The sequence below is a fragment of the Mustela nivalis genome (assembly GCF_964662115.1).
Source record: "Mustela nivalis genome assembly, chromosome: X".
Taxonomy (NCBI): Eukaryota; Metazoa; Chordata; class Mammalia; order Carnivora; family Mustelidae; genus Mustela; species Mustela nivalis.
This window is the reverse complement of record NC_139040.1, coordinates 28836994-28845889: the sequence shown is the minus strand read 5'-3', so window position 1 is coordinate 28845889 and position 8896 is coordinate 28836994. Positions and strand designations below refer to the sequence as shown.

Genomic DNA, 8896 nt, shown 5'->3' with positions numbered 1-8896 from the left:
GTTCAGGAGCCAAGAAGTGGAAACAGGAGTAGCCACAATTATCATCACTTCTAGGGACACATTTGGAGAACTTTATGTTTGCCACCCCTGCAATTCTGAACTTTCTAAGGTCAGAGGTGCTGGCCCTGAGGGGAGCTCACTCTAGCCCAGGATTTCTCAACCTTGCCCCTAATGACACTTGGGGCTAGATAAGTCTTTGTTTGCAGGGGCTGTCCTATACATTATAGGATATCTAACAGCATCCCTGGCTAGATGACAGTAACACACTCTTCCCAGCTGTGATGGACAAAAATGTCTCCAGATACTTCCAAATGTTCTCTGGGAGACTGAATTGCCCCAAGCTGAGAATCACTGCTCTATCCAATAGAGGAAAAAAAAGGTTCACATTGAACTATAATTTGTGGCTGCCACCCAGGCATTTTGATCTCCTAGTGTCCACAGTCCAGCAGGCAAGAAGAGTCACCATTTTAACTTGGTCAGTTGACCCTGACCATCAGGAGACAGGGCTACTATTGCGCAATGGAAACAGGGAGGAATGATTGGAGGATCAAGAAGTCTCTAAGCAGAAGCAGCCACTAGGTTGGGTTACTACTCTGTCAGAGATCTGACCAGCGAGGGGAAAAGACCAACTAGATACACACACTTCATTACTGACATAGATAGTATAAGCAGGATCAGCTCAATGTCAGCTCCCCACATCCCTAATCTCACAGAATGACTCCTGAACCACAGGGGTCAGGTAACAGACTGATAGAGCACTCTGTTGTGGAGGAACCAATTCTAAACTGCAGCTAAGAAATGTTAGAGCCTTTATCTATATGCTAAGAAGGCCAAGGTAGACAATCCATGCCTCATTGGAACCAGGGAGGTAGATAAGCACCTGATTTGTGGCATCCTCCTGCAAGATAGGGTTGAGCCTTACCCATGTGGCCTACACAGATACATGAAGGTTCCCAGCGTGCTATGGTTGATCCATTTCCCTACAGGTATGTATTTGGAACCCAGGTGATCCACTTGAATATTTCTAGGTACTACCTTTCCCGGTTATGACTCTAAATGGACAGGTACAGCGACCTGAACTGAGGTCTTGAACTGGGAAGGACCTAGTGAGGTGATTGAGGCCACTCAAGGACTAAGGTCCGGGTCATACCTCTAGGTAAGCCACTGAGACAACAGAGGTAGTAACTGGGGATAAATGGATCTTAAAATGGAAGGTGGAGGAAGGAGATATTGACTATTAATTGTGAACCCAAGACCAATGTCTACAGTGTTGCTTGTGTTTATAACACTGACCTCCCTCTTCTAAGTTTCCCCTTAGGAGGAAAGATCTTATAGAGTCTTGTAGAATCTGCCCCCCAAATATAAAGAAAGAAGCAGTGGCACAGGTAGTATATTGTGGTAGACAAAAACATATACTACCTAGCTGCCTCTTCGAGGAAAAGGTTGCTGCTCAGCTCTGGGAAGGGCAGTCAGCGGACCCTAGGTAGCTGTCAGTGTTCTCAAAGTGTGTCTCAGCAACCATCTCTCTTTGCCCAAGTTACACCCTTCCTGTGGCAGCCCACATGTAGGAACTGAGTGAGTCTGACCCAGGGCCATGCTGATTGGCAGTACTCATGCCAAAGCCCTTTGCTGGGTCACCGGAGTCTTTGGCCTATATCATATTCCAGCCTCTCCACTGGCCCAAGGCTACTTCCTCTGCCTTTCGTGGGTGTTGATCCCTGACAAACATCTGACACCCTAACTCCATTTCAGCATCTGTTTCTGGAGAACCCAAACTGGAACACCAATGATGATGTGCAGATCCAGGTTTAGCAGAAACAGTGTATCTTGATATGTCAAAATATACTCTGCACTGATATTTTTGCAGCATAAAGTTGTTCATAATATTTCCTTAAAGCATTTTAATGTCTGTATGAATCTGCAGTGATGTACCATCTCTCATTCTTTATATTGCTAATTTGTGTCTTTTCACTTCTTCTCCCCTGGTGAGTCTGCCTGGAGGTTTATCAATTTCACTGATTTCCTTAAAGACCCGCTTTGGAGTTCACTGATTTTCCTCTACTGTAGTTTTACTGTTTTCTACCTCATTGATTTCTGTTCTGATTTTTAAAAATTATTTTGCATTTAATTAGTTCTTATATTTTTGGATTCTTTTTTGGGGGGGTTCTTAAAGTGGAAACTCAGGTCATCGAACTGGACCTTTCCTCTATTCTAATGTAAACATTTAGTTCTATAAAATTTCAGGTATGTTTAGATTTAAACAATATATTTAAACATGTTTAAATTTTCCTCTAAGTAAGCTTGGGCTTTAGCTACACCTCAATCATTCTGCTATATTGTGTTTTTATTTTAATTCCCTTCAAAACGCTTTCTAATTTCCCATTTAATTCCTTCTTTAACTCATGAAATATTTAGATGTAGTATTATTTAGTTTCCAAATATGCAGGTATTCATAGGTATCTTTCTGTTACTGGTTTCTAATTTAATTTTCCATTGTGGTAAGATGACATTCATTATATTATCTAAATGATTTTATATGTATTGACTTGTTTTATAACTCAGAATATTGTCTATTTTGGCAAATGATCACCTGAAATATATATTCTGATGTTTGCAGGTATAGTGTTCCATAAATATCAATTAAGTCAAGTTAGTCATATTTTTTAAAGATTTTTTGTTTAGTTATTTGACAGAGAGAGAGAGAGATCACAAATAGGCAGAGAGGCAGGCAGAGAGAGAGGGGGAAACAGGCTCCCTGCTGAGCAGAGAGCCCCATGTGGGGCTCAATCCCAGAACCCTGGGATCATGACCTGAGTCAAAGGCAGAGGCTTTAACCCACTGAGCCACCCAGGCACCCCTGTTAGTCATATTTTTTGCTCGATCATACTTCTCAAGGCTTCTTTGTGTTTGCTGCTCTGCTGTCTACTTTGTTTGAAATTAAAGCCACCATTTCAATTTCATTTTGGTTAGTGTTAGGAGGATGTATTTTTTTTTTCTATTCTTATACTTAAACTTATTTGTGTCTTTATATCTAAGGTGGGTTTACTGTAGACCACACGTAGTTGGGTCTTCAGTTTTTTTCTTATGCTGACAATCTCTACCATTTACTTGAGTTGTTCAGACTGTTTATTAATAACGTGATTATTGATATGAATTTTATTTAAATCTACCATCTTGCTATTTGTTTTCTGCTGGTCTTCTTGGTTCATTGTTTCCCTTTCTTCTTTTTTCTGCCTTCTATTTGAATTAATTGGGTTTTAAAAATGATTCTACTTTATCCCCTTTATTGATTTATTAGCTATATTGTTTGATTTATTTGTTGGGGTGTTTTTTTAGACATTGCTTTAGGGTTCATAGCAGGTATTTTTAACATATCACTGTCTACCTTGAAGTCATATTTTACCACTTCTCATATAGTATAGGAAATTTACAATATACATCCATTTTCATCTTTGTGCTATCATCATATATTTGTCTTCTATATAAACTACAAACATCACATTACATTGCTATTATTTGCCTTAACCAATTATTTTTTTTGCAAACATGACTTTTAATAACTAAATTGTATTATGTACTATTGAGAGTATGGATGTGTCAAATGTATTTAACCAATTCCAAATTGTGCATTAAAGTTGTTACCTTTTTGGGTTGATATTACAAATTATATAGCAATAAACATTCTTGCATAAAAATCTCTTTGCATGTTTCTGATTATTTCTCTATGATAGTTTTTTATTATGGTAAAAGTGCATATAACATAATATTTAACATCCTAATCATTTTGGGGGCCACTAGGGTGGCTCAGTCAGTTAAGCCTCTGCCTTCAGCTCAGGTCATGATCCCAGGGTCCTGGGATAGAGCCCCGAATCGGGCTCTCTGCTCAGCAGGAAGCCTGCTTCTCCCTGCCATTCTGCCTGCTTGTGCTCTCACTCTCTCTGTGTGTCAAATAAATAAATAATCTTTGAAAAAAAAAACCATACTAACCATTTTTAAGTGTATAGTTCAGTAATGTTCAGTATCTTTATATTGTTGTGAAATGGATCTCCAGAAATTTTTCATCTTGCAAATCTGAAACTTTATACCCATTAAACAACTCTTCCTTTTCTCCCTCCCCCAGTCCCTGGCAATAACCATTCTACTTTCTGTTTCTGTGAATTTAGATACTTCATATAAGTGAAATCATATGGTATTTCTCTTTTTTGGCTGGTTTATTTCACTTAGCAGAATGTCCTCAACATTCATCCATATTCTGGTATGTGACAGAATTTCCTTTATTAATTTATTTGGATGCCTTTTCTTGAGTGTGTCATTTGGGATGGCTTCTATTGCTACATATTCAAGTTTACTATTTTTTTTCTTCTGCAATGTCTAATTTGTTGTCAATCTCATCCAGTATATTTTTATTTCAAATTGTACAGTTCTCATCTCGAGATCTGATTTTTGTCTTTTATATTATCCATGTTTTTACCAAACTTTTTGAACATACAGAATATAGTTATAACTGTTTTAATGTCCTTGTCTTCTAATTCCAACATCTGTGTTACCTTGGGATTGCTTTCAATTGCTTGATTTTTTTTTCATTTCATTATGATTTATGTTTTCCTCCTTTTTTCATACCTAGTAATTTTTTGCTGGATGCTCAAGATTATAAATTTTAACTTATTGGGTATTTATTGTTTTTGTAACTCACAAATATTACTGGGCATTTTTCTCAGACATAGTTAAGTTATATGGAAACAGTTGGGTCCTTTAGGATCTGGCTTTTATGATACTCCAGGTAGACTGAGAGCAGTGTTCAGTCCGAGTCTAAATACCCTCCACTACTAAGATAAGACCTCAATACTCAGGACACCTGGGTGGCTCAGTCGGTTAAGCGTCTGCCTTGAGCTCAGGTCACGATCTCAGGGTCCTGGAACTGAGTCCTGCATCAGGCTCCTTGCTCAGCGAGGAGCCTGTTTCTGCCTCTGGCTGCTGCTCCCCCTGCTTTTGCTCTTTTCTCTGACAAATAAATAAATAAAATCTTAAAAAAAAAAAAAAGAACCTCAAGAGTCTAGCCAATGTCCCATGAATTGTGAAGTTTTACCAGTTTGACTAAGGGATCAGGTACTATTTCTAGCTCTGTGTTCCAGTCTTTTTGTGTGGTTAATTCCTTAGCCTTGGGTAGTTTCCTCAAATGTATGTGCACATTAGTACTGGGGGGAACTTCTGTTTGTCCGTGGAGTCCTCTCTATATACATCTCTCCTATCTAGTACTCTGTCTTCCAAACTCTAGTTGCCGTAGTCTCCCCCATCTCCTCAGTTTTTCAGGTTCCACCTGGGTTCCCTCTCCTTACACCATGGCCTGGAAACCCACTGCGGACCGTATGCCACACAAGCATGGGGTTCACCTCATTTATCAAGAGTCATTGTCCTTACTTACTTAATGGCCAATTACTTTAAACTTAAAACTGTTATTTCATATCTTTTGTCCATTTTTAAGGTTTTTTTCTGGTGGGAAAATAAATTATTTTCTGTTATATCCCTATCATATCATTTTGGCCAGTAGTGGAAATCTACCTCCTTTTTTTTTGTTAAATTTTACTTCAAAGTGTGTCAGTCAGGCTTCAAAGTAGTAGAACTACCATGTGTGTGTCTGTACGTGCGCTTGTAGGTATATGCACGTAACTTATAAGGGATTTTCTACAGAGATTTTCCCTTACACAATTGTAGGAATTGGTTAAGGATTCTCTGTAAAGCTGTTATCTTTAGGTCTGATGCTGAAACCTGAGGTCTGCAGTGTAAGTAATCAGGACAGCAAGCTGGACGTAATGTAAAGCATCAGAGAACAAACCCAAAGTGGAACACACAAGCATGAGCTGGCCCCCCCAAGGAGAGGCTAAAACCTTTGTCAGTTCCTATTTCCTCTGACCTTGACAGAATGGGTATTCTGTAGAGGCCAAGACACTTCATCACAGAACTAAATTCACACAACCTGGCCCAGGAGTCAGAGGAGCCAAAGGAGGACCCAGCAAAAAGTGGAACAGTTCCAAACCCAGCTCCCACTTTGTGTCAATAAGGTGAATCCACACAAAAAAGCCACCGTGTGTTTAAGCTACGAAGTGGCCACCGCTTCATTTTGTCCCTCAAATCTCCCAAAATAAACTCGTATGTGTCCCACCCTAACAGGAAACATAAAGGAAAGCGAGCTCCTCCAATGTTTATAGCAGCAATGTCCACAACAGTCAAAATATGGAAAGAGCCCAGATGTCTATTGACAGGCGAATGGATAAAGAAGAAGTGGTGTATATCTACAAGGGAGTATTACTCAGCCATCAAAAAGGATAAAATCTTGCCATTTGCCATGATGTAGATGGAACTAGAGGGCTATTATGCTAAGTGAAATAAGTCAGTTAGAGAAAGACAAATATGTGATTCCACTCATACGTGGAATTTAAGAAACAAAACAGAATCATAGAGGTAGGGAAGGAAAAATAAAATAAGGCAAAATCGGAGAAGGAGACAAACCAGAAAAGACTCTTAACTGTAGGAAACAAGCTCAGGGTTGCTTGAGGGGGGTGGGTATGGGAAAAGAGGTAACTGGGTGATGGACATCAAGGAGGGCACTTGGAGTAATGAGCACTGGGCATTGCATGCAACTGATGAATCACTACACTCTACCCCTGAAACGAAGAGTACACTATATGTTAATTAAATTGAATTTTAAATAATTGTTAAAATTTTTATTTTATTCTTTTTATCATTATGTTCAATTAGCCAGTGTATAGTACATCATTTGTTTTTGATGTAGTGTTCAACAACTCATTAGTTGCATTAAAAATTTTTTTAAGTTAAAAAAAAAAAAAGGGTTTTGGGGCACCTGGGTGGCTCAGTGTGTTAAGCCGCTGCCTTCGGCTCAGGTCATGATCTCAGGGTCCTGGGATTGAGTCCCGCATCGGGCTCTCTGCTCAGCGGGGAGCCTGCTTCCCTTCCTCTCTGCCTGCCTCTCTGCCTACTTGTGATCTCTCTCTGTCAAATAAATAAATAAAATCTTTTAAAAAAAAAAGGGTTTTGGGAAATGTAACTGAAAAGGAAGGAAGGACTGAAGAAAGGAAACCAGGAAGGAAGGGAGAGAGGGAAGGAGGAATCAGATACAGTGGAGAAAACAAAACAATGAAACAGAGGACCACAGCTTGACCCAATTGAAGATCCAAAGTTTACTAAAAGAATTTATAAAACAGAAAGATAAAAGTGTGCTGATTTGCTTTTGCACCTCTACAACATAGCTTCTGAATTAACTTTAATACCTGCTGAAATGCATCAACTGGCAAACCTTGATGGCCTTAATACTTGGGCTCAAATTATAGTGATACCTGAGGATCCTTCTAAATTTGAACACAAGCCCTATAACCATGGGAAGTTACCATAACATAAAATAGAGGGCAGATATGCCTCATCCTGATTATCAGGACAATAGCTTTGGCTAAATTCCCTGTGATGGTAGCACCCACTGCCCTAAAATATCCCATAATAAGGACACAGACGCTCTAACCTGATGGATACTAAATTAAAATCAAATCTTTGGCACTTAGAAACTGGCTTTAAAAAATGAGACCACAGTGTTCACAGCCCCCGCTGCGCCGCCGTCGCTCGCCAACGCCGGCACCGCCTCTCCCTCGCCGAGCTCCAGCCGAAGTAGGGAGGTTTCTGTACCATGGCTCGTACAAAGCAGACTGCCCACAAATCGACCGGGGGTAAAGCTCCAAGGAAGCAACTGGCTACAAAAGCCCCTCGCAAGAGTGCGCCCTCTACCGGAGGGGTGAAGAAACTTCATCGTTACAGGCCTGGTACTGTGGCATTCCGTGAAATTAGACGATATCAGAAGTCCATTGAACTTATGATTTGCAAACTTCCTTTCCAGCGTCTGGTGCAAGAAATTGCTCAGGACTTCAAAACAGACCTGCGCTTCCAGAGTGCAGCTATTGCTGCTTTGCAGGAGGCAAGCGAGGCCTATCTGGTGGGCCTCTTTGAAGACACCAACCTGTGTGCTCTCCATGCCAAACGTGCCACAATTATGCCAAAAGACATCCAGCTAGCGCGCCGCATACGTGGAGAACGTGCTTAAGAATCCACTATGATGGAATACATTTCATTCTCTTTTTTTTAAGATTTTATTTATTTATTTGACAGACAGAGATCACAAGTAGGCAGAGAGGCAGGCAGAGAGAGAGAGGCTCTCTCACAAGTAGGCAGAGAGGCTACGCAGAGAGCCTGATGTGGGGCTCGATCGTAGGACCCTGGGATCATGACCTGAGCCGAAGGCAGAGGCTTTAACCCACTGAGCCACCCAGGCGCCCCTACATTTCATTCTTTAAAAAAAAAAAAAAAAAATTCTCTTCTTCCTGTTATTGGTAGTTCTGAATGTTAGATATTTTTTTTCCCATGGGGTCAAAAGGTACCTAAGTATATGGTTGCAAGTGGAAAATAGGGGACAGAAATCAGGTATTGGCAGTTTTCCATTTTCATTTGTGTGTGAATTTTTAATATAAATGCGGGGACATATAAAGCATTAATGCAAGTCAAAATGTTTCAGTGAACACGTTTCAGCAGTTCAACTTTATAACAATTATAAATAAACCTGATAAATTTTTCTGGACAATGCCAGCATTTGGATTTTTTAAAAACAAGTAAATTTCTTATTGATGGCAACTAAATGGTGTTTGTAGCATTTTTATCATACAGTAGATCCATCCATTCGCTATACTTTTCTGAGTTGTCCTACATGCAAGTACATGTTTTTAATGTTGTCTGTCTTCTGTGCTGTTCCTGTAAGTTTGCTATTAAAATACATTAAACTATAAAAAAAATGAGACCACATGCAACTTCTCCCCTCCACATACCTGTTAACAAAAAGCTA

At 39.8% G+C, this 8896-nt stretch overlaps 1 pseudogene across 1 annotated transcript; it reads left to right on the top strand.

Moving 5' to 3' along the window:
- The first annotated feature begins 7678 nt into the window (after positions 1 to 7678).
- Positions 7679 to 8106, top strand: LOC309855809 (histone H3.3A pseudogene; annotated as a pseudogene). Its single transcript has one exon. The product of its transcript is annotated as a histone H3.3A pseudogene (transcript).
- Positions 8107 to 8896: the final 790 nt, after the last annotated feature.